This window comes from Rhipicephalus microplus, chromosome 2 (genome assembly GCF_043290135.1).
Source record: "Rhipicephalus microplus isolate Deutch F79 chromosome 2, USDA_Rmic, whole genome shotgun sequence".
Classification (NCBI taxonomy): Eukaryota; Metazoa; Arthropoda; class Arachnida; order Ixodida; family Ixodidae; genus Rhipicephalus; species Rhipicephalus microplus.
Window position 1 is genome coordinate 132,764,523 of NC_134701.1, and position 27,476 is coordinate 132,791,998.

Genomic DNA, 27,476 nt, shown 5'->3' on the forward strand with positions numbered 1-27,476 from the left:
AAGTGGAACAGAAGACTCGTTCAACTCGCATCACCGGGCAAGGTTTCCCTTCAGTCTGGCGCCTTAGACCACTCGGCCATTCTGATACAATATGTAAGCCTCAGCAAAAGGAGACACTGACTTTGCACTGTTAGTGAAGTAAAAAAAGTTTGTAAGTAGAGGGATTCGAACCCACGCCCACATACGTGGACCAGAAGCCTCGTTCAACCCCTATCACTGGGCAAGGTTTTCTTTGAGTCTGGCGCCATAGACCACTTGGCCATTCTGACACGATATGTCAGCCCCAGCAAAAGAAGACACTGACTTCGTGCTGGTAGTAAAGTAAAAAAACTTTGTCAGAAGTGGGATTCGAACCCACGCCCACATACGTTGACCAGAAGCATCGTTCAACCCGTATCACTGGGCAAGCTTTCCCTTAAGTCTGGCGCCTTCTACCACTCGGCCATTCTGACACAACACTTCAGCCGCAGCAAAAGGAGACACTGACTTTGTGCTGGTGGAAAAGTAAAAAAAAACAGAGTTTGTCAGAAGTGCGAATCGAACCCACGCCCACATACGTGGACCAGAAGCCTCGTTCAACCCGTATCACTGGGCAAAGTATCCCTTGAGTCTGGCTCCTTAGGCCACTCGGCCATGCTGACACGATATATCAGCCCCAGAAAAAAAAACTGATTTTATGCTGGTAGTAAAGTAAAAAAAAAGATTGTCAGAAGTGGGATTCAAACCCACGCCCATATACGTGGACCAGAAGCCTCATTCAACCCGTATCTCCGGGCAACGTTTCCCTTCAGTCTGGCCCCTTAGACCACTCGGCCATTCTGATACGATATGTAAGCCTCAGCAAAAGGAGACACTGACTTTGTTCTGTTAGTGAAGTAAAAAAACTTTGTAAGAAGTGGGATTCGAACCCACGCCCACATACGTGGACCAGAAGCATCGTTCAACCCGTATCACTGGGCAAGGTTTCCCTTAAGTCTGGCGCCTTCGACCACTCGGCCATTCTGACACAATATTTCAGCCCCAGCAAAAGGAGACACTGACTTTGTGCAGGTAGAAAAGTAAAAAAAACAGAGTTTGTCAGAAGTGCGAATAGAACCCACGCCCACATACGTGGACGAGAAGCCTCGTTCAACCCGTGTCACTGGGAAAAGTTTCCCTTGAGTCTGGCTCCTTAGGCCACTCGGCCATGCTGACACGATATATCAGCCCCAGCAAAAAAACACTGACTTTATGCTGGTAGAAAAGTAAAAAAAAGATTGTCAGAAGTGGGATTCAAACCCACGCCCACATACGTGGACCAGAAGCCTCGTTCAACCCGTATCTACGGGCAAGGGTTTCCTTAAGTCTGGCGCCTTCGACCACTCGGCCATTCTGACAAAATATTTCAGCCTAGCAAAAGTAGACACTGACTTTGTTCTGGTAGTAAAGTAAAAAAGCAGAGTTTGTCAGAAGTGTGAATCGAACCCACGCCCACATACGTGGACCAGAAGCCTCGTTCAACCCGTATCACTGGGCAAGGTTTCCCTTGAGTCTGGCACCTTTGAACACTCAGCCATTCTGAGACGATGTGTCATCCTCAGCAAAAGAAGGCTCTGACTTTGTTCTGGTAGTAAAGTAAAAAAAAGTATGTCAGAAGTTGGATTTGAACCCACGCCCACATACTTGGAGCAGAAGCCTCGTTCAACCTGAGTCACTGGGCAAGGTTTCCCTTAAGTCTGGCGCCTTCGACCATTCGGTTATTCTGACAGGATGTTTTAGCCCCAGCAAAAGGAGACACTGGCTTTGTTCTTGTAGTAAAGTAAAAAAAAGTTTGTCAGAAGTAGGATTCAAATCCACGCCCACATACGTGCACCAGAAGCCTCGTTCAACCCCTATCACTGGGCAAGGTTTCCCTTGAGTCTGACGCCTTAGACCACTCGGCCATTCTGACACGATATATCAGCCCCAGCAAAAGAAGACACTGACTTCGTGCTGGTAGTAAAGTAAAAAAACTTTGTCAGAAGTGGGATTCGAACCCACGCCCACATACGTGGACCAGAAGCATCGTTCAACCCGTATCACTGGGCAAAGTTTCCCTTAAGTCTGGCGCCTTCGACCACTCGGCCATTCTGACACAATATTTAAGCCCCAGCAAAAGGAAACACTGACTTTGTGCTGGAAGAAAAGTAAAAAAAAAACAGAGTTTGTCACAAGTGCGAATCGAACCCACGCCCACATACGTGGACCAGAAGCCTCGTTCAACCCGTATCACTGGGCAAAGTTTCCCTTCAGTCTGGCTCCTTAGGCAACTCGGCCATGCTGACACGATATATCAGCCCAAGCAAAAAACACTGACTTTATGCTGGTAGTAAAGTAAAAAAAAGATTGTCAGAAGTGGGATTCAAAACCACGCCCACATACGTGGACCTGAAGCCTCATTCAACCCGCATCACTGGGCAAGGTTTCCCTTAAGTCTGGCGCCTGCGACCACTCGGCCATTCTGACACGATATTTTAGTCCTAACCAAAGGAGGCACTGGCTTTGTTCTTGTACTAAAATGAAAAAAAAAGTTAGTCAGCAGTGGGATTTGAACCCACCCCCACATACGTGGACCAGAAGCCTCGTTAAACCCGTGTCACTGGGCAAGCTTTCCCTTGAGTCTGGAGCCTTAGACTACTCGGCCATTCTGACGCGATATTTCAGCCCCAGCAAATGGAGACACTGACTTTGTGCTGGTAGTAAAGTAAAAAAAGAGCTTCTCAGAAGTGGGATTTCAACCGACGCCCACATACGTAGACCAGAAGCCTCGTTCAAGCGGTATCACTGGGCAAGGTTTCCCTTAAGTCTTGCGCCTTTGACCACTCAGCCATTCTGAGACGATGTGTCATCCTCAGCAAAAGAAGGCTCTGGCTTTGTTCTGGTAGTAAAGTAAAAAAAAGTTTGTCCGAAGTGGGATTCGATCCTACGCCCACATACGTGGAGCAGAAGCCTCGTTCAACCTGTATCACTGGGCAAGGTTTCCCTTAAGTCTGGAACCTTCGACCATTCGGCCATTCTGACAGGATGTTTTAGCCCCAGCAAAAGAAGAAACTGACTTGTGCAGGTAGTAAAGTAAAAAAAACTTTGTGAGAAGTGGGATTCAAACCCACGCCCACATACGTGGACACGAAGCCTCATTCAACCCATATCATTGGGCAAGGTTTCTCTTGAGTCTTTTGCCTTAGACCACTCGGCCCTCCTGACACGATGTTGTAGCCCCAGCAAAAGGAGTCACTGACTTTGTTCTGGTAGTAAAGTAGAAAAAGGGTTGTCAGAAGTGGGAGTCGAACCAACGCCCACATACGTGGACCAGAAGCCTCGTTCAACCCGTATCACGGGAAAGGTTTCCCTTGCGTCTGGCGCCTTAGACCACACGGCCCTTCTGACACGATGTATCAGCCCCAGCAAAAGGAGACACTGACATTGTTCTGGTAGTAAAGTAAAAAGTTTGTCAGAAGTGGGATATAAACCACCCCCACATACGTGGACCAGAAGCCTCGTTCAACCCGTACCACTGGGCAAGGTTTCCCTTGAATCTGGCACCTTAGATCACTCGGCCAACACAATATTTCAGCCCAGCAAAAGGAGACACTGACTTTGTTCTGGTAGTTAAGTAAAAAAAAGTTTGTCTGAAGGGGGATTCGAACCCAGGCCCACATACGTGGACTAGAAGCCTCGTTCAACCCGTATCACTGGGCAAGCTTTCCCTTGAGTCTGGAGCCCTAGACTACTGGGCCATTCTGACACGATATTTCAGCACCAGCAAAAGGAGACATGACTTTGTGCTGGTAGTAAAGGAAAAAAAATTGACAGAAGTGAGATTAGAACCCACGCCCATATACGTGGACAGAAGCCTCGTTCCACCCGTATCACTGGGCAAGGTTTCCATTGAGTTTGGCGCCTTAGACCACTCGGCAATTATTACACGATATTTCAGCCCCAGCAAAAGGAGACACTGACTTTGTGCTGGTAGAAAAGTAAAAAAAACAGAGTTTGTCAGAAGTGGGATTCGCACCCACGCACACATACGCGGACCAGAAGCCTCGTTCATCTCGTATGACTGGACACGGTTTCCCTCGAGTCTAGCGCCTTCGACCACTCGGCCAATCTGACACAATATTTCAGCCCAGCAAAAAGAGACACTGACTTTGTGCTGGTAGTAAATAAAAAAAAGAGTTTGTCAGAAGTGGGATTCGAACCCACGCCCACATACGTGGACCAGAAGCCTCATTCAACCCGTATCACTGGGCAAGGTTTCCCTTAAGTCTGGCGCCTTCGACCACTCGGCCATTCTGACACGATATTTTAGTCCTGACCAAAGGAGACACTGGCTTTGTTCTTGTACTAAAATAAAAAAAGTTTGTCAGAAGTGGGATTCACACCCACGCCCACATACGTAGACCAGAAGTCTCGATGAACCCGTATCAGTGCGCAAGGTTTCCCTTGAGTCTGGCGCCTTAGACCACTCGGCCATGCTGACAAAATATCTCAGCCCCAGCAAAAAAACACTGACATTATGCTGGTAGTAAAGTAAAAAAAGATTGTCAGAAGTGGGATTCGAACCCACGTCCATATACGTGGACCAAAGGCCTCGTTTAACCCGTATCACCGGGCAATGTTTCCCTTAAGTCTGGTGCCTTAGACAACTCGGCCGTTCTGACACGATATATAAGCTGCAGCAAAAGAAGACACTGACTTTGTTCTGGTAGTAAAGTAAAAAGAGTTTGTCAGAAGTGGGATTCGCACCCACGCACACATACGTGGACAAGAAGCCTCGTTCATCTCGTATGACTGGACACGGTTTCCCTTGAGTCTAGCGCCTTCGACCACTCGGCCATTCTGACACAATATTTCAGCCCAGCAAAAACAGACACTGACTTTGTGCTGGTAGAAAATAAAAAAAAGAGTTTTTCAGAAGTGGGATTCGAACCCAGCCCACATACATGGACCAGAAGCCTCATTCAACCCGTATCACTGGGCAAGGTTTCCCTTAAGTCTGGCGCCTTCGACCACTCGGCCATTCTGACACGATATTTCAGTCCTAACCAAAAGAGACACTGGCTTTGTTTTTGTACTAAAATAAAAAAAAGTTTGTCAGAAGTGGGATTCACACCCACGTCCACATACGTGGACCAGAAGCCTCGATCAACCCGTATCACTGCGCAAGGTTTCCCTTGAGTCTGGCGCCTTAGACCACTCGGCTATTCTGATACGATATGTCAGCCTCAGCAAAAGAAGACGCTGACTCTGTGATGGCAGAAAAAGTAAAAGGAATTGACATAAGTGAGATTCGAACCCGCGCACACATACGTGGAACAGAAGACTCGTTCAACTCGCATCACCGGGCAAGGTTTCCCTTCAGCCTGGCGCCTTAGACCACTAGGCCATTCTGATACGATATGTAAGCCTCAGCAAAAGGAGACACTGACTTTGTACTGTTAGTGAGGTAAAAAAAGTTTGTAAGAAGAGGGATTCGAACCCACGCCCACATACGTGGACCAGTAGCCTCGTTCAACCCGTATCACTGGGCAAGGTTTCCCTTAGGTCTGGCGCCTTCTACCACTCGGCCATTCTGACACAATATTTCAGCCGCAGCAAAAGGAGACACTGACTTTGTGCTGGTAGAAAAGTAAAAAAAAACAGAGTTTGTCAGAAGTGCGAATCGAACCCACGCCCACATACGTGGACCAGAAGCCTCGTTCAACCCGTATCACTGGGCAAAGTATCCCTTGAGTCTGGCTCCTTAGGCCACTCGGCCATGCTGACACGATATATCAGCCCCAGCAAAAAAAACTGATTTTATGCTGGTAGTAAAGTAAAAAAAAAGATTGTCAGAAGTGGGATTCAAACCCACGCCCATATACGTGGACCAGAAGCCTCATTCAACCCGTATCTCCGGGCAACGTTTCCCTTCAGTCTGGCGCCTTAGACCACTCGGTCATTCTGATACGATATGTAAGCCTCAGCAAAAGGAGACACTGACTTTGTTCTGTTAGTGAATAAAAAAAGTTTGCCAGAAGAGCGATTCGAACCCACGCCCACATACGTCGACCAGAAGCCTCGTTCAACCCCTATCACTGGGCAAGGTTTCCCTTGAGTCTGGCGCCTTAGACCACTCGGCCATTCTGACACGATATATCAGCCCTGGCAAAAGAAGACAGTGACTTCGTGCTTGTAGTAAAGTAAAAAAACTTTGTCAGAAGTGGGATTCGAACCCACGCCCACATACGTGGACCAGAAGCATCGTTCAACCCGTATCACTGGGCAAGGTTTCCCTTAAGTCTGGCGCCTTCGACCACTCGGACATTCTGACACAATATTTCAGCCCCAGCAAAAGGAGACACTGACTTTGTGCTGGTAGAAAAGTAAAAAAAACAGAGTTTGTCAGAAGTGCGAATAGAACCCACGCCCACATACGTGGACGAGAAGCCTCGTTCAACCCGTATCACTGGGCAAACTTTCCCTTGAGTCTGGAGCCCTAGACTACTGGGCCATTCTGACACGATATTTCAGCACCAGCAAAAGGAGACATGACTTTGTGCTGGTAGTAAAGTAAAAAAAATTGACAGAAGTGAGATTAGAACCCACGCCCATATACGTGGACAGAAGCCTCGTTCCACCCGTATCACTGGGCAAGGTTTCCATTGAGTTTGGCGCCTTAGAACACTCGGCAATTATTACACGATATTTCAGCCCCAGCAAAAGGAGACACTGACTTTGTGCTGGTAGAAAAGTAAAAAAAAACAGTTTGTCCGAACTGGGATTCGCACCCACGCACACATACGCGGACCAGAAGCCTCGTTCATCTCGTATGACTGGACACGGTTTCCTTGAGTCTAGCGCCTTCGACCACTCGGCCAATCTGACACAATATTTCAGCCCAGCAAAAAGAGACACTGACTTTGTGCTGGTAGTAAATAAAAAAAGAGTTTGTCAGAAGTGGGATTCGAACCCACGCCCACATACGTGGACCAGAAGCCTCATTCAACCCGTATCACTGGGCAAGGTTTCCCTTAAGTCTGGCGCCTTCAACCACTCGGCCATTCTAACACGATATTTTAGTCCTGACCAAAGGACACACTGGCTTTGTTCTTGTACTAAAATAAAAAAAAGTTTGTCAGAAGTGGGATTCACACCCACACCCACATAGGGGGACCAGAAGTCTCGATGAACCCGTATCAGTGCGCAAGGTTTCTCTTGAGTCTGGCGCCTTAGACCACTCGGCCATGCTGACAAAATATCTCAGCCCCAGCAAAAAACACTGACATTATGCTGGTAGTAAAGTAAAAAAAGATTGTCAGAAGTGGGATTCAAACCCACGTCCACATACGTCGACCAAAGGCCTCGTTTAACCCCTATAACCGGGCATTGTTTCCCTTAAGTCTGGTGCCTTAGACAACTCCGCCGTTGTGACACGATATATAAGCTGCAGCAAAAGAAGACACTGACTTTGTTCTGGTAGTAAAATAAAAAGAGTTTGTCAGAAGCCGGAGTCGCACCCACGCACACATACGTGGACCAGAAGCCTCGTTCATCTCGTATGACTGGACATGGTTTCCCTTGAGTCTAGCGCTTGCGACCACTCGGCCATTCTGACACAACATTTCAGCCCAGCAAAAAGAGACACTGACTTTGTGCTGGTAGTAAATAAAAAAAAGAGTTTGTCAGAAGTGGGATTCGAACCCACGCCCACATACATGGACCAGAAGCCTCATTCAACCCGTATCACTGGGCAAGGTTTCCCTTAAGCCTGGCGCCTTCGACCACTCGGCCATTCTGACACGATATTTTAGTCCTAACCAAAGGAGACACTGGCTTTGGGCTTGTAGTAAAGTAAAAAAAAAGTTTTTCAGAAGTGGCAATTGAACCCACGCCCACATACGTGCACCAGAAGCCTCGTTCAACACGTATCACTGGGCAAGGTTTCCCTTAAGTCTGGCGCCTTCAAGCACTCGGCAATTCTGACACAATATTTCAGCCAAGCCAAAAGAGACACTGACTTTGTGCTGGTAGTAAATAAAAAAAGAGTTTGTCACAAGTGGGATTCGAACCCACGCCCACATACATGGACCAGAAGCCTCATTCAACCCGTATCACTGGGCAAGGTTTCCCTTAAGTCTGGCGCCTTCGACCACTCGGCCATTCTGACACGATATTTTAGTCCTAACCAAAGGAGACACTGGCTTTGTTCTTGTACTAAAATAAAAAAAAGTTTGTCAGAAGTGGGAATCACACCCGCGCCCACATACGTGGACCAGAAGCCTCGATCAACCCGTATCACTGCGAAAGGTTTCCTTTGAGTCTGGCGCCTTAGACCACTCGGCCATGCTGACACAATATATCAGCCCCAGCAAAAAAACACTGACCTTATGCTGGTAGTAAAGTAAAAAAAAAGATTGTCAGAAGTGGGATTCGAACCCACGTCCACATACGTGGACCAAAGGCCTCGTTTAACCCGTATCACCGGGCAATGTTTTCCTTAAGTCTGGTGCCTTAGACAACTCGGCCGTTCTGACACGATATATAAGCTGCAGCAAAAGAAGACACTGACTTTGTTCTGGTAGTAAAGTAAAAAGAGTTTGTCAGAAGTGGGATTCGCACCCACGCACGCATACGTGGACCAGAAGCCTCGTTCATCTCGTATGACTGGACACGGTTTCCCTTGAGTCTAGCGCCTTCGACCACTCGGCCATTCTGACACAATATTTCAGCCCACCAAAAACAGACACTGACTTTGTGCTGGTAGTAAATAAAAAAAAGAGTTTTTCAGAAGTGGGATTCGAACCCACGCCCACATACATGGACCAGAAGCCTCATTCAACCCGTATCACTGGGCAAGGTTTCCCTTAAGTCTGGCGCCTTCGACCACTCGGCCATTCTGACACGATATTTTAGTCCTAATCAAAAGAGACACTGGCTTTGTTCTTGTACTAAAATAAAAAAAAGTTTGTCAGAAGTGGGATTCACACCCACGTCCACATACGTGGACCAGAAGCCTCGATCAACCCGTATCAATGCGCAAGGTTTCCCTTGAGTCTGGCGCCTTAGACCACTCGGCTATTCTGATACGATATGTCAGCCTCAGCAAAAGAAGACGCTGACTCTGTGCTGGCAGAAAAAGTAAAAAGAATTGACATAAGTGAGATTCGAACCCGCGCACACATAAGTGGAACAGAAGACTCGTTCAACTCGCATCACCGGGCAAGGTTTCCCTTCAGTCTGGCGCCTTAGACCACTCGGCCATTCTGATACAATATGTAAGCCTCAGCAAAAGGAGACACTGACTTTGCACTGTTAGTGAAGTAAAAAAAGTTTGTAAGTAGAGGGATTCGAACCCACGCCCACATACGTGGACCAGAAGCCTCGTTCAACCCCTATCACTGGGCAAGGTTTTCTTTGAGTCTGGCGCCTTAGACCACTTGGCCATTCTGACACGATATATCAGCCCCAGCAAAAGAAGACACTGACTTCGTGCTGGTAGTAAAGTAAAAAAACTTTGTCAGAAGTGGGATTCGAACCCACGCCCACATACGTTGACCAGAAGCATCGTTCAACCCGTATCACTGGGCAAGCTTTCCCTTAAGTCTGGCGCCTTCTACCACTCGGCCATTCTGACACAACACTTCAGCCGCAGCAAAAGGAGACACTGAATTTGTGCTGGTAGAAAAGTAAAAAAAAACAGAGTTTGTCAGAAGTGCGAATCGAACCCACGCCCACATACGTGGACCAGAAGCCTCGTTCAACCCGTATCACTGGGCAAAGTATCCCTTGAGTCTGGCTCCTTAGGCCACTCGGCCATGCTGACACGATATATCAGCCCCAGAAAAAAAAACTGATTTTATGCTGGTAGTAAAGTAAAAAAAAAGATTGTCAGAAGTGGGATTCAAACCCACGCCCATATACGTGGACCAGAAGCCTCATTCAACCCGTATCTCCGGGCAACGTTTCCCTTCAGTCTGGCGCCTTAGACCACTCGGCCATTCTGATACGATATGTAAGCCTCAGGAAAAGGAGACACTGACTTTGTTCTGTTAGTGAAGTAAAAAAAACTTTGTCAGAAGAGCGATTTGAACCCACGCCCACATACGTCGACCAGAAGCCTCGTTCAACCCCTATCACTGGGCAAGCTTTCCCTTGAGTCTGGCGCCTTAGACCACTCGGCCATTCTGACACGATATATCAGCCCCGGCAAAAAAAGACAGTGACTTCGTGCTTGTAGTAAAGTAAAAAAACTTTGTCAGAAGTGGGATTCGAACCCACGCCCACATACGTGGACCAGAAGCATCGTTCAACCCGTATCACTGGGCAAGGTTTCCCTTAAGTCTGGCGCCTTCGACCACTCGGCCATTCTGACACAATATTTCAGCCCCAGCAAAAGGAGACACTGACTTTGTGCAGGTAGAAAAGTAAAAAAAACAGAGTTTGTCAGAAGTGCGAATAGAACCCACGCCCACATACGTGGACGAGAAGCCTCGTTCAACCCGTGTCACTGGGAAAAGTTTCCCTTGAGTCTGGCTCCTTAGGCCACTCGGCCATGCTGACACGATATATCAGCCCCAGCAAAAAAACACTGACTTTATGCAGGTAGTAAAGTAAAAAAAAGATTGTCAGAAGTGGGATTCAAACCCACGCCCACATACGTGGACCAGAAGCCTCGTTCAACCCGTATCTCCGGGCAAGGGTTTCCTTAAGTCTGGCGCCTTCGACCACTCGGCCATTCTGACAAAATATTTCAGCCTAGCAAAAGGAGACACTGACTTTGTTCTGGTAGTAAAGTAAAAAAGCAGAGTTTGTCAGAAGTGTGAATCGAACCCACGCCCACATACGTGGACCAGAAGCCTCGTTCAACCCGTATCACTGGGCAAGGTTTCCCTTGAGTCTGGCACCTTTGAACACTCAGCCATTCTGAGACGATGTGTCATCCTCAGCAAAAGAAGGCTCTGACTTTGTTCTGGTAGTAAAGTAAAAAAAAGTATGTCAGAAGTTGGATTTGAACCCACGCCCACATACTTGGAGCAGAAGCCTCGTTCAACCTGAGTCACTGGGCAAGGTTTCCCTTAAGTCTGGCGCCTTCGACAATTCGGTTATTCTGACAGGATGTTTTAGCCCCAGCAAAAGGAGACACTGGCTTTGTTCTTGTAGTAAAGTAAAAAAAAGTTTGTCAGAAGTAGGATTCAAATCCACGCCCACATACGTGCACCAGAAGCCTCGTTCAACCCCAATCACTGGGCAAGGTTTCCCTTGAGTCTGACGCCTTAGACCACTCGGCCATTCTGACACGATATATCAGCCCCAGCAAAAGAAGACACTGACTTCGTGCTGGTAGTAAAGTAAAAAAACTTTGTCAGAAGTGGGATTCGAACCCACGCCCACATACGTGGACCAGAAGCATCGTTCAACCCGTATCACTGGGCAAAGTTTCCCTTAAGTCTGGCGCCTTCGACCACTCGGCCATTCTGACACAATTTTTAAGCCCCAGCAAAAGGAAACACTGACTTTGTGCTGGTAGAAAAGTAAAAAAAAACAGAGTTTGTCACAAGTGCGAATCGAACCCACGCCCACATACGTGGACCAGAAGCCTCGTTCAACCCGTATCACTGGGCAAAGTTTCCCTTCAGTCTGGCTCCTTAGGCAACTCGGCCATGCTGACACGATATATCAGCCCAAGCAAAAAACACTGACTTTATGCTGGTAGTAAAGTAAAAAAAAGATTGTCAGAAGTGGGATTCAAAACCACGCCCACATACGTGGACCTGAAGCCTCATTCAACCCGCATCACTGGGCAAGGTTTCCCTTAAGTCTGGCGCCTGCGACCACTCGGCCATTCTGACAGGATATTTTAGTCCTAACCAAAGGAGGCACTGGCTTTGTTCTTGTACTAAAATGAAAAAAAAAAAGTTAGTCAGCAGTGGGATTTGAACCCACCCCCACATACGTGGACCAGAAGCCTCGTTAAACCCGTGTCACTGGGCAAGCTTTCCCTTGAGTCTGGAGCCTTAGACTACTCGGCCATTCTGACGCGATATTTCAGCCCCAGCAAATGGAGACACTGACTTTGTGCTGGTAGTAAAGTAAAAAAAGAGCTTCTCAGAAGTGGGATTTCAACCGACGCCCACATACGTAGACCAGAAGCCTCGTTCAAGCGGTATCACTGGGCAAGGTTTCCCTTAAGTCTTGTGCCTTTGACCACTCAGCCATTCTGAGACGATGTGTCATCCTCAGCAAAAGAAGGCTCTGGCTTTGTTCTGGTAGTAAAGTAAAAAAAAGTTTGTCCGAAGTGGGATTCGATCCTACGCCCACATACGTGGAGCAGAAGCCTCGTTCAACCTGTATCACTGGGCAAGGTTTCCCTTAAGTCTGGAACCTTCGACCATTCGGCCATTCTGACAGGATGTTTTAGCCCCAGCAAAAGAAGAAACTGACTTGTGCAGGTAGTAAAGTAAAAAAAGCTTTGTGAGAAGTGGGATTCAAACCCACGCCCACATACGTGGACACGAAGCCTCATTCAACCCATATCATTGGGCAAGGTTTCTCTTGAGTCTTTTGCCTTAGACCACTCGGCCCTCCTGACACGATGTTGTAGCCCCAGCAAAAGGAGTCACTGACTTTGTTCTGGTAGTAAAGTAGAAAAAGGGTTGTCAGAAGTGGGAGTCGAACCAACGCCCACATACGTGGACCAGAAGCCTCGTTCAACCCGTATCACTGGGAAAGGTTTCCCTTGCGTCTGGCGCCTTAGACCACACGGCCCTTCTGACACGATGTATCAGCCCCAGCAAAAGGAGACACTGACATTGTGCTGGTAGTAAAGTAAAAAAATATTGTCAGAAGTGGGATTCAAACCCACGCCCACATACGTGGACCAGAAGCCTCGTTCAACCCGTATCTCTGCGCAAGGTTTCCCTTGAGTCTGGCGCCTTTGACCACTCGGCCATTCTGACACGATGTGACATCCTCAGCAAAAGAAGGCTCTGACTTTGTTCTGGTAGTAAAGTAAAAAAAGTTTGTCAGAAGTGGGATATAAACCACCCCCACATACGTGGACCAGAAGCCTCGTTCAACCCGTACCACTGGGCAAGGTTTCCCTTGAATCTGGCACCTTAGATCACTCGGCCAACACAATATTTCAGCCCAGCAAAAGGAGACACTGACTTTGTTCTGGTAGTTAAGTAAAAAAAAGTTTGTCTGAAGGGGGATTCGAACCCAGGCCACATACGTGCACTAGAAGCCTCGTTCAACCCGTATCACTGGGCAAGCTTTCCCTTGAGTCTGGAGCCCTAGACTACTGGGCCATTCTGACACGATATTTCAGCACCAGCAAAAGGAGGCATGACTTTGTGCTGGTAGTAAAGGAAAAAAAATTGACAGAAGTGAGATTAGAACCCACGCCCATATACGTGGACAGAAGCCTCGTTCCACCCGTATCACTGGGCAAGGTTTCCATTGAGTTTGGCGCCTTAGACCACTCGGCAATTATTACACGATATTTCAGCCCCAGCAAAAGGAGACACTGACTTTGTGCTGGTAGAAAAGTAAAAAAAACAGAGTTTGTCAGAAGTGGGATTCGCACCCACGCACACATACGCGGACCAGAAGCCTCGTTCATCTCGTATGACTGGACACGGTTTCCCTCGAGTCTAGCGCCTTCGACCACTCGGCCAATCTGACACAATATTTCAGCCTAGCAAAAAGAGACACTGACTTTGTGCTGGTAGTAAATAAAAAAAAGAGTTTGTCAGAAGTGGGATTCGAACCCACGCCCACATACGTGGACCAGAAGCCTCATTCAACCCGTATCACTGGGCAAGGTTTCCCTTCAGTCTGGCGCCTTAGACCACTCGGCCATTCTGATACGATATGTAAGCCTCAGCAAAAGGAGACACTGACTTTGTTCTGTTAGTGAAGTAAAAAAAACTTTGTCAGAAGAGCGATTTGAACCCACGCCCACATACGTCGACCAGAAGCCTCGTTCAACCCCTATCACTGGGCAAGCTTTCCCTTAAGTCTGGCGCCTTAGACCACTCGGCCATTCTGACACGATATATCAGCCCCAGCAAAAGAAGACACTGACTTCGTGCTGGTAGTAAAGTAAAAAAACTTTGTCAGAAGTGGGATTCGAACCCACGCCCACATACGTGGACCAGAAGCATCGTTCAACCCGTATCACTGGGCAAAGTTTCCCTTAAGTCTGGCGCCTTCGACCACTCGGCCATTCTGACACAATATTTAAGCCCCAGCAAAAGGAAACACTGACTTTGTGCTGGTAGAAAAGTAAAAAAAAACAGAGTTTGTCACAAGTGCGAATCGAACCCACGCCCACATACGTGGACCAGAAGCCTCGTTCAACCCGTATCACTGGGCAAAGTTTCCCTTCAGTCTGGCTCCTTAGGCAACTCGGCCATGCTGACACGATATATCAGCCCAAGCAAAAAACACTGACTTTATGCTGGTAGTAAAGTAAAAAAAAGATTGTCAGAAGTGGGATTCAAAACCACGCCCACATACGTGGACCTGAAGCCTCATTCAACCCGCATCACTGGGCAAGGTTTCCCTTAAGTCTGGCGCCTGCGACCACTCGGCCATTCTGACAGGATATTTTAGTCCTAACCAAAGGAGGCACTGGCTTTGTTCTTGTACTAAAATGAAAAAAAAAGTTAGTCAGCAGTGGGATTTGAACCCACCCCCACATACGTGGACCAGAAGCCTCGTTAAACCCGTGTCACTGGGCAAGCTTTCCCTTGAGTCTGGAGCCTTAGACTACTCGGCCATTCTGACGCGATATTTCAGCCCCAGCAAATGGAGACACTGACTTTGTGCTGGTAGTAAAGTAAAAAAAGAGCTTCTCAGAAGTGGGATTTCAACCGACGCCCACATACGTAGACCAGAAGCCTCGTTCAAGCGGTATCACTGGGCAAGGTTTCCCTTAAGTCTTGCGCCTTTGACCACTCAGCCATTCTGAGACGATGTGTCATCCTCAGCAAAAGAAGGCTCTGGCTTTGTTCTGGTAGTAAAGTAAAAAAAAGTTTGTCCGAAGTGGGATTCGATCCTACGCCCACATACGTGGAGCAGAAGCCTCGTTCAACCTGTATCACTGGGCAAGGTTTCCCTTAAGTCTGGAACCTTCGACCATTCGGCCATTCTGACAGGATGTTTTAGCCCCAGCAAAAGAAGAAACTGACTTGTGCAGGTAGTAAAGTAAAAAAAAACTTTGTGAGAAGTGGGATTCAAACCCACGCCCACATACGTGGACACGAAGCCTCATTCAACCCATATCATTGGGCAAGGTTTCTCTTGAGTCTTTTGCCTTAGACCACTCGGCCCTCCTGACACGATGTTGTAGCCCCAGCAAAAGGAGTCACTGACTTTGTTCTGGTAGTAAAGTAGAAAAAGGGTTGTCAGAAGTGGGAGTCGAACCAACGCCCACATACGTGGACCAGAAGCCTCGTTCAACCCGTATCACTGGGAAAGGTTTCCCTTGCGTCTGGCGCCTTAGACCACACGGCCCTTCTGACACGATGTATCAGCCCCAGCAAAAGGAGACACTGACATTGTGCTGGTAGTAAAGTAAAAAAATATTGTCAGAAGTGGGATTCAAACCCACGCCCACATACGTGGACCAGAAGCCTCGTTCAACCCGTATCTCTGCGCAAGGTTTCCCTTGAGTCTGGCGCCTTTGACCACTCGGCCATTCTGACACGATGTGACATCCTCAGCAAAAGAAGGCTCTGACTTTGTTCTGGTAGTAAAGTAAAAAAAGTTTGTCAGAAGTGGGATATAAACCACCCCCACATACGTGGACCAGAAGCCTCGTTCAACCCGTACCACTGGGCAAGGTTTCCCTTGAATCTGGCACCTTAGATCACTCGGCCAACACAATATTTCAGCCCAGCAAAAGGAGACACTGACTTTGTTCTGGTAGTTAAGTAAAAAAAAGTTTGTCTGAAGGGGGATTCGAACCCAGGCCCACATACGTGGACTAGAAGCCTCGTTCAACCCGTATCACTGGGCAAGCTTTCCCTTGAGTCTGGAGCCCTAGACTACTGGGCCATTCTGACACGATATTTCAGCACCAGCAAAAGGAGACATGACTTTGTGCTGGTAGTAAAGGAAAAAAATTTACAGAAGTGAGATTAGAACCCACGCCCATATACGTGGACAGAAGCCTCGTTCCACCCATATCACTGGGCAAGGTTTCCATTGAGTTTGGCGCCTTAGACCACTCGGCAATTATTACACGATATTTCAGCCCCAGCAAAAGGAGACACTGACTTTGTGCTGGTAGAAAAGTAAAAAAAAACAGAGTTTGTCAGAAGTGGGATTCGCACCCACGCACACATACGCGGACCAGAAGCCTCGTTCATCTCGTATGACTGGACACGGTTTCCCTCGAGTCTAGCGCCTTCGACCACTCGGCCAATCTGACACAATATTTCAGCCTAGCAAAAAGAGACACTGACTTTGTGCTGGTAGTAAATAAAAAAAAGAGTTTGTCGGAAGTGGGATTCGAACCCACGCCCACATACGTGGACCAGAAGCCTCATTCAACCCGTATCACTGGGCAAGGTTTCCCTCAAGTCTGGCGCCTTCGACCACTCGGCCATTCTGACACGATATTTTAGTCCTGACCAAAGGAGACACTGGCTTTGTTTTTGTACTAAAATAAAAAAAGTTTGTCAGAAGTGGGATTCACACCCACGCCCACATACGTAGACCAGAAGTCTCGATGAACCCGTATCAGTGCGCAAGGTTTCCCTTGAGTCTGGCGCCTTAGACCACTCGGCCATGCTGACAAAATATCTCAGCCCCAGCAAAAAAACACTGACATTATGCTGGTAGTAAAGTAAAAAAAGATTGTCAGAAGTGGGATTCGAACCCACGTCCATATACGTCGACCAAAGGCCTCGTTTAACCCCTATAACCGGGCAATATTTCCCTTAAGTCTGGTGCCTTAGACAACTCGGCCGTTGTGACACGATATATAAGCTCCAGCAAAAGAAGACACTGACTTTGTTCTGGTAGTAAAGTAAAAAGAGTTTTTCAGAAGTCGGATTCGCACCCACGCACACATACGTGGACCAGAAGCCTCGTTCATCTCGTATGACTGGACACGGTTTCCCTTGAGTCTAGTGCTTGCGACCACTCGGCCATTCTGACACAATATTTCAGCCCAGCAAAAAGAGACACTGACTTTGTGCTGGTAGTAAATAAAAAAAGAGTTTGTGAGAAGTGGGATTCGAACCCACGCCCACATACATGGACCAGAAGCCTGATTCAACCCGTATCACTGGGCAAGGTTTCCCTTAAGTCTGGCGCCTTCGACCACTCGGCCATTCTGACACGATATTTTTTTGGTCCTAACCAAAGGAGACACTGGCTTTGTTCTTGTACTAAAATAAAAAAAAGTTTGTCAGAAGTGGGAATCACACCCGCGCCCACATACGTGGACCAGAAGCCTCGATCAACCCGTATCACTGCGCAAGGTTTCCCTTGAGTCTGGCGCCTTAGACCACTCGGCTATGCTGACACAATATATCAGCCCCAGCAAAAAAACACTAACCTTATGCTGGTAGTAAAGTAAAAAAAAGATTGTCAGAAGTGGGATTCGAACCCACGTCCACATACGTGGACCAAAGGCCTCGTTTAACCCGTATCACCGGGCAATGTTTCCCTTAAGTCTGGTGCCTTAGACAACTCGGCCGTTCTGACACGATATATAAGCTGCAGCAAAAGAAGACACTGACTTTGTTCTGGTAGTAAAGTAAAAAGAGTTTGTCAGAAGTGGGATTCGCACCCACGCACACATACGTGGACAAGAAGCCTCGTTCATCTCGTATGACTGGACACGGTTTCCCTTGAGTCTAGCGCCTTCGACCACTCGGCCATTCTGACACAATATTTCAGCCCAGCAAAAACAGACACTGACTTTGTGCTGGTAGAAAATAAAAAAAAGAGTTTTTCAGAAGTGGGATTCGAACCCACGCCCACATACATGGACCAGAAGCCTCATTCAACCCGTATCACTGGGCAAGGTTTCCCTTAAGTCTGGCGCCTTCGACCACTCGGCCATTCTGACACGATATTTCAGTCCTAACCAAAAGAGACACTGGCTTTGTTTTTGTACTAAAATAAAAAAAGTTTGTCAGAAGTGGGATTCACACCCACGTCCACATACGTGGACCAGAAGCCTCGATCAACCCGTATCACTGCGCAAGGTTTCCCTTGAGTCTGGCGCCTTAGACCACTCGGCTATTCTGATACGATATGTCAGCCTCAGCAAAAGAAGACGCTGACTCTGTGATGGCAGAAAAAGTAAAAAGAATTGACATAAGTGAGATTCGAACCCGCGCACACATACGTGGAACAGAAGACTCGTTCAACTCGCATCACCGGGCAAGGTTTCCCTTCAGCCTGGCGCCTTAGACCACTAGGCCATTCTGATACGATATGTAAGCCTCAGCAAAAGGAGACACTGACTTTGTACTGTTAGTGAGGTAAAAAAAGTTTGTAAGAAGAGGGATTCGAACCCACGCCCACATACGTGGACCAGAAGCCTCGTTCAACCCGTATCACTGGGCAAGGTTTCCCTTAGGTCTGGCGCCTTCTACCATTCGGCCATTCTGACACAATATTTCAGCCGCAGCAAAAGGAGACACTGACTTTGTGCTGGTAGAAAAGTAAAAAAAAACAGAGTTTGTCAGAAGTGCGAATCGAACCCACGCCCACATACGTGGACCAGAAGCCTCGTTCAACCCGTATCACTGGGCAAAGTATCCCTTGAGTCTGGCTCCTTAGGCCACTCGGCCATGCTGACACGATATATCAGCCCCAGCAAAAAAAACTGATTTTATGCTGGTAGTAAAGTAAAAAAAAAGATTGTCAGAAGTGGGATTCAAACCCACGCCCATATACGTGAACCAGAAGCCTCATTCAACCCGTATCTCCGGGCAACGTTTCCCTTCAGTCTGGCGCCTTAGACCACTCGGTCATTCTGATACGATATGTAAGCCTCAGCAAAAGGAGACACTGACTTTGTTCTGTTAGTGAATAAAAAAAGTTTGCCAGAAGAGCGATTCGAACCCACGCCCACATACGTCGACCAGAAGCCTCGTTCAACCCCTATCACTGGGCAAGGTTTCCCTTGAGTCTGGCGCCTTAGACCACTCGGCCATTCTGACACGATATATCAGCCCTGGCAAAAGAAGACAGTGACTTCGTGCTTGTAGTAAAGTAAAAAAACTTTGTCAGAAGTGGGATTCGAACCCACGCCCACATACGTGGACCAGAAGCATCGTTCAACCCGTATCACTGGGCAAGGTTTCCCTTAAGTCTGGCGCCTTCGACCACTCGGCCATTCTGACACAATATTTCAGCCCCAGCAAAAGGAGACACTGACTTTATGCTGGTAGTAAAGTAAAAAAAAAGATTGTCAGAAGAGGGATTCAAACCCACGCCCACATACGCGAACCAGAAGCCTCGTTACACCCGTATCTCCGGGCAAGGGTTTCCTTAAGTCTGGCGCCTTCGACCACTCGGCCATTCTGACACAATATTTCAGCCTAGCAAAAGGAGACACTGACTTTGTTCTGGTAGTAAAGTAAAAAAACAGAGTTTGTCAGAAGTGTGAATCGAACCCACGCCCACATACGTGGACCAGAAGCCTCGTTCAACCCGTATCACTGGGCAAGGTTTCCCTTGAGTCTGGCGCCTTTGAACACTCAGCCATTCTGAGACGATGTGTCATCCTCAGCAAAAGAATGCTCTGACTTTGTTCTGGTAGTAAAGTAAAAAAAAAGTATGTCAGAAGTTGGATTTGAACCCACGCCCACATACTTGGAGCAGAAGCCTCGTTCAACCTGAGTCACTGGGCAAGGTTTCCCTTAAGTCTGGCGCCTTCGACCATTCGGTTATTCTGACAGGATATTTTAGCCCCAGCAAAAGGAGACACTGGCTTTGTTCTTGTAGTAAAGTAAAAAAAAGTTTGTCAGAAGTAGGATTCAAATCCACGCCCACATACGTGGATCAGAAGCCTCGTTCAACCCGTATCGCTGCGCAAGGTTTCCCTTAAGTCTAGCGCCTTCGACCACTCGGCCATTCTGACACAATATTTCAGCCCCAGCAAAAGAAGAAACTGACTTTTTGCAGGTAGAAAAGTAAAAAAAAACAGAGTTTGTCACAAGTGCGAATCGAACCCACGCCCACATACGTGGACCAGAAGCCTCGTTCAACCCGTATCACTGGGCAAAGTTTCCCTTCAGTCTGGCTCCTTAGGCAACTCGGCCATGCTGACACGATATATCAGCCCAAGCAAAAAACACTGACTTTATGCTGGTAGTAAAGTAAAAAAAAGATTGTCAGAAGTGGGATTCAAAACCACGCCCACATACGTGGACCTGAAGCCTCATTCAACCCGCATCACTGGGCAAGGTTTCCCTTAAGTCTGGCGCCTGCGACCACTCGGCCATTCTGACACGATATTTTAGTCCTAACCAAAGGAGGCACTGGCTTTGTTCTTGTACTAAAATGAAAAAAAAAGTTAGTCAGCAGTGGGATTTGAACCCACCCCCACATACGTGGACCAGAAGCCTCGTTAAACCCGTGTCACTGGGCAAGCTTTCCCTTGAGTCTGGAGCCTTAGACTACTCGGCCATTCTGACGCGATATTTCAGCCCCAGCAAATGGAGACACTGACTTTGTGCTGGTAGTAAAGTAAAAAAAGAGCTTCTCAGAAGTGGGATTTCAACCGACGCCCACATACGTAGACCAGAAGCCTCGTTCAAGCGGTATCACTGGGCAAGGTTTCCCTTAAGTCTTGCGCCTTTGACCACTCAGCCATTCTGAGACGATGTGTCATCCTCAGCAAAAGAAGGCTCTGGCTTTGTTCTGGTAGTAAAGTAAAAAAAAGTTTGTCCGAAGTGGGATTCGATCCTACGCCCACATACGTGGAGCAGAAGCCTCGTTCAACCTGTATCACTGGGCAAGGTTTCCCTTAAGTCTGGAACCTTCGACCATTCGGCCATTCTGACAGGATGTTTTAGCCCCAGCAAAAGAAGAAACTGACTTGTGCAGGTAGTAAAGTAAAAAAAACTTTGTGAGAAGTGGGATTCAAACCCACGCCCACATACGTGGACACGAAGCCTCATTCAACCCATATCATTGGGCAAGGTTTCTCTTGAGTCTTTTGCCTTAGACCACTCGGCCCTCCTGACACGATGTTGTAGCCCCAGCAAAAGGAGTCACTGACTTTGTTCTGGTAGTAAAGTAGAAAAAGGTTGTCAGAAGTGGGAGTCGAACCAACGCCCACATACGTGGACCAGAAGCCTCGTTCAACCCGTATCACTGGGAAAGGTTTCCCTTGCGTCTGGCGCCTTAGACCACACGGCCCTTCTGACACGATGTATCAGCCCCAGCAAAAGGAGACACTGACATTGTGCTGGTAGTAAAGTAAAAAAATATTGTCAGAAGTGGGATTCAAACCCACGCCCACATACGTGGACCAGAAGCCTCGTTCAACCCGTATCTCTGCGCAAGGTTTCCCTTGAGTCTGGCGCCTTTGACCACTCGGCCATTCTGACACGATGTGACATCCTCAGCAAAAGAAGGCTCTGACTTTGTTCTGGTAGTAAAGTAAAAAAAGTTTGTCAGAAGTGGGATATAAACCACCCCCACATACGTGGACCAGAAGCCTCGTTCAACCCGTACCACTGGGCAAGGTTTCCCTTGAATCTGGCACCTTAGATCACTCGGCCAACACAATATTTCAGCCCAGCAAAAGGAGACACTGATTTTGTTCAGGTAGTTAAGTAAAAAAAAGTTTGTCTGAAGGGGGATTCGAACCCAGGCCCACATACGTGGACTAGAAGCCTCGTTCAACCCGTATCACTGGGCAAGCTTTCCCTTGAGTCTGGAGGCCTAGACTACTGGGCCATTCTGACACGATATTTCAGCACCAGCAAAAGGAGACATGACTTTGTGCTGGTAGTAAAGTAAAAAAAATTGACAGAAGTGAGATTAGAACCCACGCCCATATACGTGGACAGAAGCCTCGTTCCACCCGTATCACTGGGCAAGGTTTCCATTGAGTTTGGCGCCTTAGACCACTCGGCCAATCTGACACAATATTTCAGCCCAGCAAAAAGAGACACTGACTTTGTGCTGGTAGTAAATAAAAAAAAGAGTTTGTCAGAAGTGGGATTCGAACCCACGCCCACATACGTGGACCAGAAGCCTCATTCAACCCGTATCACTGGGCAAGGTTTCCCTTAAGTCTGGCGCCTTCGACCACTCGGCCATTCTAACACGATATTTTAGTCCTGACCAAAGGAGACACTGGCTTTGTTCTTGTACTAAAATAAAAAAAGTTTGTCAGAAGTGGGATTCACACCCACGCCCACATACGTAGACCAGAAGTCTCGATGAACCCGTATCAGTGCGCAAGGTTTCCCTTGAGTCTGGCGCCTTAGACCACTCGGCCATGCTGACAAAATATCTCAGCCCCAGCAAAAAAACACTGACATTATGCTGGTAGTAAAGTAAAAAAAGATTGTCAGAAGTGGGATTCGAACCCACGTCCATATACGTCGACCAAAGGCCTCGTTTAACCCCTATAACCGGGCAATATTTCCCTTAAGTCTGGTGCCTTAGACAACTCGGCCGTTGTGACACGATATATAAGCTCCAGCAAAAGAAGACACTGACTTTGTTCTGGTAGTAAAGTAAAAAGAGTTTTTCAAAAGTCGGATTCGCACCCACGCACACATACGTGGACCAGAAGCCTCGTTTATCTCGTATGACTGGACACGGTTTCCCTTGAGTCTAGCGCTTGCGACCACTCGGCCATTCTGACACAATATTTCAGCCCAGCAAAAAGAGACACTGACTTTGTGCTGGTAGTAAATAAAAAAAGAGTTTGTCAGAAGTGGGATTCGAACCCACGCCCACATACATGGACCAGAAGCCTCATTCAACCCGTATCACTGGGCAAGGTTTCCCTTAAGTCTGGCGCCTTCGACCACTCGGCCATTCTGACACGATATTTTAGTCCTAACCAAAGGAGACACTGGCTTTGTTCTTGTACTAAAATAAAAAAAAGTTTGTCAGAAGTGGGAATCACACCCGCGCCCACATACGTGGACCAGAAGCCTCGATCAACCCGTATCACTGCGCAAGGTTTCCCTTGAGTCTGGCGCCTTAGACCACTCGGCCATGCTGACACAATATATCAGCCCCAGCAAAAAAACACTGACCTTATGCTGGTAGTAAAGTAAAAAAAGATTGTCAGAAGTGGGATTCGAACCCACGTCCACATACGTGGACCAAAGGCCTCGTTTAACCCGTATCACCGGGCAATGTTTCCCTTAAGTCTGGTGCCTTAGACAACTCGGCCGTTCTGACACGATATATAAGCTGCAGCAAAAGAAGACACTGACTTTGTTCTGGTAGTAAAGTAAAAAGAGTTTGTCAGAAGTGGGATTCGCACCCACGCACACATACGTGGACAAGAAGCCTCGTTCATCTCGTATGACTGGACACGGTTTCCCTTGAGTCTAGCGCCTTCGACCACTCGGCCATTCTGACACAATATTTCAGCCCAGCAAAAACAGACACTGACTTTGTGCTGGTAGAAAATAAAAAAAAGAGTTTTTCAGAAGTGAGATTCGAACCCACGCCCACATACATGGACCAGAAGCCTCATTCAACCCGTATCACTGGGCAAGGTTTCCCTTAAGTCTGGCGCCTTCGACCACTCGGCCATTCTGACACGATATTTCAGTCCTAACCAAAAGAGACACTGGCTTTGTTTTTGTACTAAAATAAAAAAAAGTTTGTCAGAAGTGGGATTCACACCCACGTCCACATACGTGGACCAGAAGCCTCGATCAACCCGTATCACTGCGCAAGGTTTCCCTTGAGTCTGGCGCCTTAGACCACTCGGCTATTCTGATACGATATGTCAGCCTCAGCAAAAGAAGACGCTGACTCTGTGATGGCAGAAAAAGTAAAAAGAATTGACATAAGTGAGATTCGAACCCGCGCACACATACGTGGAACAGAAGACTCGTTCAACTCGCATCACCGGGCAAGGTTTCCCTTCAGCCTGGCGCCTTAGACCACTAGGCCATTCTGATACGATATGTAAGCCTCAGCAAAAGGAGACACTGACTTTGTACTGTTAGTGAGGTAAAAAAAGTTTGTAAGAAGAGGGATTCGAACCCACGCCCACATACGTGGACCAGAAGCCTCGTTCAACCCGTATCACTGGGCAAGGTTTCCCTTAGGTCTGGCGCCTTCTACCATTCGGCCATTCTGACACAATATTTCAGCCGCAGCAAAAGGAGACACTGACTTTGTGCTGGTAGAAAAGTAAAAAAAACAGAGTTTGTCAGAAGTGCGAATCGAACCCACGCCCACATACGTGGACCAGAAGCCTCGTTCAACCCGTATCACTGGGCAAAGTATCCCTTGAGTCTGGCTCCTTAGGCCACTCGGCCATGCTGACACGATATATCAGCCCCAGCAAAAAAAACTGATTTTATGCTGGTAGTAAAGTAAAAAAAAAGATTGTCAGAAGTGGGATTCAAACCCACGCCCATATACGTGAACCAGAAGCCTCATTCAACCCGTATCTCCGGGCAACGTTTCCCTTCAGTCTGGCGCCTTAGACCACTCGGTCATTCTGATACGATATGTAAGCCTCAGCAAAAGGAGACACTGACTTTGTTCTGTTAGTGAATAAAAAAAGTTTGCCAGAAGAGCGATTCGAACCCACGCCCACATACGTCGACCAGAAGCCTCGTTCAACCCCTATCACTGGGCAAGGTTTCCCTTGAGTCTGGCGCCTTAGACCACTCGGCCATTCTGACACGATATATCAGCCCTGGCAAAAGAAGACAGTGACTTCGTGCTTGTAGTAAAGTAAAAAAACTTTGTCAGAAGTGGGATTCGAACCCACGCCCACATACGTGGACCAGAAGCATCGTTCAACCCGTATCACTGGGAAAGGTTTCCCTTAAGTCTGGCGCCTTCGACCACTCGGCCATTCTGACACAATATTTCAGCCCCAGCAAAAGGAGACACTGACTTTATGCTGGTAGTAAAGTAAAAAAAAAGATTGTCAGAAGAGGGATTCAAACCCACGCCCACATACGCGAACCAGAAGCCTCGTTCAACCCGTATCTCCGGGCAAGGGTTTCCTTAAGTCTGGCGCCTTCGACCACTCGGCCATTCTGACACAATATTTCAGCCTAGCAAAAGGAGACACTGACTTTGTTCTGGTAGTAAAGTAAAAAAACAGAGTTTGTCAGAAGTGTGAATCGAACCCACGCCCACATACGTGGACCAGAAGCCTCGTTCAACCCGTATCACTGGGCAAGGTTTCCCTTGAGTCTGGCGCCTTTGAACACTCAGCCATTCTGAGACGATGTGTCATCCTCAGCAAAAGAATGCTCTGACTTTGTTCTGGTAGTAAAGTAAAAAAAAGTATGTCAGAAGTTGGATTTGAACCCACGCCCACATACTTGGAGCAGAAGCCTCGTTCAACCTGAGTCACTGGGCAAGGTTTCCCTTAAGTCTGGCGCCTTCGACCATTCGGTTATTCTGACAGGATGTTTTAGCCCCAGCAAAAGGAGACACTGGCTTTGTTCTTGTAGTAAAGTAAAAAAAAGTTTGTCAGAAGTAGGATTCAAATCCACGCCCACATACGTGGATCAGAAGCCTCGTTCAACCCGTATCGCTGCGCAAGGTTTCCCTTAAGTCTAGCGCCTTCGACCACTCGGCCATTCTGACACAATATTTCAGCCCCAGCAAAAGAAGAAACTGACTTTTTGCAGGTAGAAAAGTAAAAAAAAACAGAGTTTGTCACAAGTGCGAATCGAACCCACGCCCACATACGTGGACCAGAAGCCTCGTTCAACCCGTATCACTGGGCAAAGTTTCCCTTCAGTCTGGCTCCTTAGGCAACTCGGCCATGCTGACACGATATATCAGCCCAAGCAAAAAACACTGACTTTATGCTGGTAGTAAAGTAAAAAAAAGATTGTCAGAAGTGGGATTCAAAACCACGCCCACATACGTGGACCTGAAGCCTCATTCAACCCGCATCACTGGGCAAGGTTTCCCTTAAGTCTGGCGCCTGCGACCACTCGGCCATTCTGACACGATATTTTAGTCCTAACCAAAGGAGGCACTGGCTTTGTTCTTGTACTAAAATGAAAAAAAAAGTTAGTCAGCAGTGGGATTTGAACCCACCCCCACATACGTGGACCAGAAGCCTCGTTAAACCCGTGTCACTGGGCAAGCTTTCCCTTGAGTCTGGAGCCTTAGACTACTCGGCCATTCTGACGCGATATTTCAGCCCCAGCAAATGGAGACACTGACTTTGTGCTGGTAGTAAAGTAAAAAAAGAGCTTCTCAGAAGTGGGATTTCAACCGACGCCCACATACGTAGACCAGAAGCCTCGTTCAAGCGGTATCACTGGGCAAGGTTTCCCTTAAGTCTTGCGCCTTTGACCACTCAGCCATTCTGAGACGATGTGTCATCCTCAGCAAAAGAAGGCTCTGGCTTTGTTCTGGTAGTAAAGTAAAAAAAAGTTTGTCCGAAGTGGGATTCGATCCTACGCCCACATACGTGGAGCAGAAGCCTCGTTCAACCTGTATCACTGGGCAAGGTTTCCCTTAAGTCTGGAACCTTCGACCATTCGGCCATTCTGACAGGATGTTTTAGCCCCAGCAAAAGAAGAAACTGACTTGTGCAGGTAGTAAAGTAAAAAAAACTTTGTGAGAAGTGGGATTCAAACCCACGCCCACATACGTGGACACGAAGCCTCATTCAACCCATATCATTGGGCAAGGTTTCTCTTGAGTCTTTTGCCTTAGACCACTCGGCCCTCCTGACACGATGTTGTAGCCCCAGCAAAAGGAGTCACTGACTTTGTTCTGGTAGTAAAGTAGAAAAAGGTTGTCAGAAGTGGGAGTCGAACCAACGCCCACATACGTGGACCAGAAGCCTCGTTCAACCCGTATCACTGGGAAAGGTTTCCCTTGCGTCTGGCGCCTTAGACCACACGGCCCTTCTGACACGATGTATCAGCCCCAGCAAAAGGAGACACTGACATTGTGCTGGTAGTAAAGTAAAAAAATATTGTCAGAAGTGGGATTCAAACCCACGCCCACATACGTGGACCAGAAGCCTCGTTCAACCCGTATCTCTGCGCAAGGTTTCCCTTGAGTCTGGCGCCTTTGACCACTCGGCCATTCTGACACGATGTGACATCCTCAGCAAAAGAAGGCTCTGACTTTGTTCTGGTAGTAAAGTAAAAAAAGTTTGTCAGAAGTGGGATATAAACCACCCCCACATACGTGGACCAGAAGCCTCGTTCAACCCGTACCACTGGGCAAGGTTTCCCTTGAATCTGGCACCTTAGATCACTCGGCCAACACAATATTTCAGCCCAGCAAAAGGAGAC

At 47.6% G+C, this 27,476-nt stretch overlaps 28 non-coding genes across 28 annotated transcripts; all 28 read right to left on the reverse strand.

Moving 5' to 3' along the window:
• Positions 1-333: 333 nt before the first annotated feature.
• On the reverse strand, positions 334-452 carry TRNAL-UAA (transfer RNA leucine (anticodon UAA)). Its single transcript has 2 exons — positions 415-452; positions 334-379 (listed from the first exon to the last, which is right to left on the reverse strand). It is a non-coding gene; the product is annotated as a tRNA-Leu (tRNA).
• Positions 453-887: 435 nt separating this feature from the next.
• TRNAL-UAA (transfer RNA leucine (anticodon UAA)) lies at positions 888-1,006 on the reverse strand. The gene is made up of 2 exons: positions 969-1,006; positions 888-933 (listed from the first exon to the last, which is right to left on the reverse strand). It is a non-coding gene; the product is annotated as a tRNA-Leu (tRNA).
• A 251-nt stretch (positions 1,007-1,257) lies between these two features.
• TRNAL-UAA (transfer RNA leucine (anticodon UAA)) lies at positions 1,258-1,376 on the reverse strand. The gene is made up of 2 exons: positions 1,339-1,376; positions 1,258-1,303 (listed from the first exon to the last, which is right to left on the reverse strand). It is a non-coding gene; the product is annotated as a tRNA-Leu (tRNA).
• Positions 1,377-1,994: 618 nt separating this feature from the next.
• TRNAL-UAA (transfer RNA leucine (anticodon UAA)) lies at positions 1,995-2,113 on the reverse strand. The gene is made up of 2 exons: positions 2,076-2,113; positions 1,995-2,040 (listed from the first exon to the last, which is right to left on the reverse strand). It is a non-coding gene; the product is annotated as a tRNA-Leu (tRNA).
• Positions 2,114-4,196: 2,083 nt separating this feature from the next.
• On the reverse strand, positions 4,197-4,315 carry TRNAL-UAA (transfer RNA leucine (anticodon UAA)). Its single transcript has 2 exons — positions 4,278-4,315; positions 4,197-4,242 (listed from the first exon to the last, which is right to left on the reverse strand). It is a non-coding gene; the product is annotated as a tRNA-Leu (tRNA).
• A 1,897-nt stretch (positions 4,316-6,212) lies between these two features.
• Positions 6,213-6,331, reverse strand: TRNAL-UAA (transfer RNA leucine (anticodon UAA)). Its single transcript has 2 exons — positions 6,294-6,331; positions 6,213-6,258 (listed from the first exon to the last, which is right to left on the reverse strand). It is a non-coding gene; the product is annotated as a tRNA-Leu (tRNA).
• A 618-nt stretch (positions 6,332-6,949) lies between these two features.
• TRNAL-UAA (transfer RNA leucine (anticodon UAA)) lies at positions 6,950-7,068 on the reverse strand. Its single transcript has 2 exons — positions 7,031-7,068; positions 6,950-6,995 (listed from the first exon to the last, which is right to left on the reverse strand). It is a non-coding gene; the product is annotated as a tRNA-Leu (tRNA).
• Positions 7,069-7,680: 612 nt separating this feature from the next.
• TRNAL-UAA (transfer RNA leucine (anticodon UAA)) lies at positions 7,681-7,799 on the reverse strand. Its single transcript has 2 exons — positions 7,762-7,799; positions 7,681-7,726 (listed from the first exon to the last, which is right to left on the reverse strand). It is a non-coding gene; the product is annotated as a tRNA-Leu (tRNA).
• Positions 7,800-8,048: 249 nt separating this feature from the next.
• On the reverse strand, positions 8,049-8,167 carry TRNAL-UAA (transfer RNA leucine (anticodon UAA)). Its single transcript has 2 exons — positions 8,130-8,167; positions 8,049-8,094 (listed from the first exon to the last, which is right to left on the reverse strand). It is a non-coding gene; the product is annotated as a tRNA-Leu (tRNA).
• A 615-nt stretch (positions 8,168-8,782) lies between these two features.
• Positions 8,783-8,901, reverse strand: TRNAL-UAA (transfer RNA leucine (anticodon UAA)). The gene is made up of 2 exons: positions 8,864-8,901; positions 8,783-8,828 (listed from the first exon to the last, which is right to left on the reverse strand). It is a non-coding gene; the product is annotated as a tRNA-Leu (tRNA).
• Positions 8,902-9,515: 614 nt separating this feature from the next.
• Positions 9,516-9,634, reverse strand: TRNAL-UAA (transfer RNA leucine (anticodon UAA)). Its single transcript has 2 exons — positions 9,597-9,634; positions 9,516-9,561 (listed from the first exon to the last, which is right to left on the reverse strand). It is a non-coding gene; the product is annotated as a tRNA-Leu (tRNA).
• A 252-nt stretch (positions 9,635-9,886) lies between these two features.
• On the reverse strand, positions 9,887-10,005 carry TRNAF-GAA (transfer RNA phenylalanine (anticodon GAA)). Its single transcript has 2 exons — positions 9,968-10,005; positions 9,887-9,932 (listed from the first exon to the last, which is right to left on the reverse strand). It is a non-coding gene; the product is annotated as a tRNA-Phe (tRNA).
• A 248-nt stretch (positions 10,006-10,253) lies between these two features.
• Positions 10,254-10,372, reverse strand: TRNAL-UAA (transfer RNA leucine (anticodon UAA)). Its single transcript has 2 exons — positions 10,335-10,372; positions 10,254-10,299 (listed from the first exon to the last, which is right to left on the reverse strand). It is a non-coding gene; the product is annotated as a tRNA-Leu (tRNA).
• A 251-nt stretch (positions 10,373-10,623) lies between these two features.
• TRNAL-UAA (transfer RNA leucine (anticodon UAA)) lies at positions 10,624-10,742 on the reverse strand. Its single transcript has 2 exons — positions 10,705-10,742; positions 10,624-10,669 (listed from the first exon to the last, which is right to left on the reverse strand). It is a non-coding gene; the product is annotated as a tRNA-Leu (tRNA).
• A 618-nt stretch (positions 10,743-11,360) lies between these two features.
• Positions 11,361-11,479, reverse strand: TRNAL-UAA (transfer RNA leucine (anticodon UAA)). Its single transcript has 2 exons — positions 11,442-11,479; positions 11,361-11,406 (listed from the first exon to the last, which is right to left on the reverse strand). It is a non-coding gene; the product is annotated as a tRNA-Leu (tRNA).
• A 1,358-nt stretch (positions 11,480-12,837) lies between these two features.
• TRNAL-CAA (transfer RNA leucine (anticodon CAA)) lies at positions 12,838-12,956 on the reverse strand. The gene is made up of 2 exons: positions 12,919-12,956; positions 12,838-12,883 (listed from the first exon to the last, which is right to left on the reverse strand). It is a non-coding gene; the product is annotated as a tRNA-Leu (tRNA).
• A 792-nt stretch (positions 12,957-13,748) lies between these two features.
• On the reverse strand, positions 13,749-13,867 carry TRNAF-GAA (transfer RNA phenylalanine (anticodon GAA)). Its single transcript has 2 exons — positions 13,830-13,867; positions 13,749-13,794 (listed from the first exon to the last, which is right to left on the reverse strand). It is a non-coding gene; the product is annotated as a tRNA-Phe (tRNA).
• A 248-nt stretch (positions 13,868-14,115) lies between these two features.
• On the reverse strand, positions 14,116-14,234 carry TRNAL-UAA (transfer RNA leucine (anticodon UAA)). Its single transcript has 2 exons — positions 14,197-14,234; positions 14,116-14,161 (listed from the first exon to the last, which is right to left on the reverse strand). It is a non-coding gene; the product is annotated as a tRNA-Leu (tRNA).
• A 1,357-nt stretch (positions 14,235-15,591) lies between these two features.
• On the reverse strand, positions 15,592-15,710 carry TRNAL-CAA (transfer RNA leucine (anticodon CAA)). Its single transcript has 2 exons — positions 15,673-15,710; positions 15,592-15,637 (listed from the first exon to the last, which is right to left on the reverse strand). It is a non-coding gene; the product is annotated as a tRNA-Leu (tRNA).
• Positions 15,711-16,503: 793 nt separating this feature from the next.
• On the reverse strand, positions 16,504-16,622 carry TRNAS-UGA (transfer RNA serine (anticodon UGA)). The gene is made up of 2 exons: positions 16,585-16,622; positions 16,504-16,549 (listed from the first exon to the last, which is right to left on the reverse strand). It is a non-coding gene; the product is annotated as a tRNA-Ser (tRNA).
• A 611-nt stretch (positions 16,623-17,233) lies between these two features.
• On the reverse strand, positions 17,234-17,352 carry TRNAL-UAA (transfer RNA leucine (anticodon UAA)). Its single transcript has 2 exons — positions 17,315-17,352; positions 17,234-17,279 (listed from the first exon to the last, which is right to left on the reverse strand). It is a non-coding gene; the product is annotated as a tRNA-Leu (tRNA).
• Positions 17,353-17,969: 617 nt separating this feature from the next.
• TRNAL-UAA (transfer RNA leucine (anticodon UAA)) lies at positions 17,970-18,088 on the reverse strand. Its single transcript has 2 exons — positions 18,051-18,088; positions 17,970-18,015 (listed from the first exon to the last, which is right to left on the reverse strand). It is a non-coding gene; the product is annotated as a tRNA-Leu (tRNA).
• A 1,166-nt stretch (positions 18,089-19,254) lies between these two features.
• Positions 19,255-19,373, reverse strand: TRNAL-UAA (transfer RNA leucine (anticodon UAA)). Its single transcript has 2 exons — positions 19,336-19,373; positions 19,255-19,300 (listed from the first exon to the last, which is right to left on the reverse strand). It is a non-coding gene; the product is annotated as a tRNA-Leu (tRNA).
• Positions 19,374-21,468: 2,095 nt separating this feature from the next.
• Positions 21,469-21,587, reverse strand: TRNAL-CAA (transfer RNA leucine (anticodon CAA)). The gene is made up of 2 exons: positions 21,550-21,587; positions 21,469-21,514 (listed from the first exon to the last, which is right to left on the reverse strand). It is a non-coding gene; the product is annotated as a tRNA-Leu (tRNA).
• A 605-nt stretch (positions 21,588-22,192) lies between these two features.
• TRNAL-UAA (transfer RNA leucine (anticodon UAA)) lies at positions 22,193-22,311 on the reverse strand. Its single transcript has 2 exons — positions 22,274-22,311; positions 22,193-22,238 (listed from the first exon to the last, which is right to left on the reverse strand). It is a non-coding gene; the product is annotated as a tRNA-Leu (tRNA).
• A 611-nt stretch (positions 22,312-22,922) lies between these two features.
• TRNAL-UAA (transfer RNA leucine (anticodon UAA)) lies at positions 22,923-23,041 on the reverse strand. The gene is made up of 2 exons: positions 23,004-23,041; positions 22,923-22,968 (listed from the first exon to the last, which is right to left on the reverse strand). It is a non-coding gene; the product is annotated as a tRNA-Leu (tRNA).
• A 1,898-nt stretch (positions 23,042-24,939) lies between these two features.
• Positions 24,940-25,058, reverse strand: TRNAL-UAA (transfer RNA leucine (anticodon UAA)). The gene is made up of 2 exons: positions 25,021-25,058; positions 24,940-24,985 (listed from the first exon to the last, which is right to left on the reverse strand). It is a non-coding gene; the product is annotated as a tRNA-Leu (tRNA).
• Positions 25,059-27,152: 2,094 nt separating this feature from the next.
• TRNAL-CAA (transfer RNA leucine (anticodon CAA)) lies at positions 27,153-27,271 on the reverse strand. The gene is made up of 2 exons: positions 27,234-27,271; positions 27,153-27,198 (listed from the first exon to the last, which is right to left on the reverse strand). It is a non-coding gene; the product is annotated as a tRNA-Leu (tRNA).
• Between the last annotated feature and the right edge of the window lie 205 nt (positions 27,272-27,476).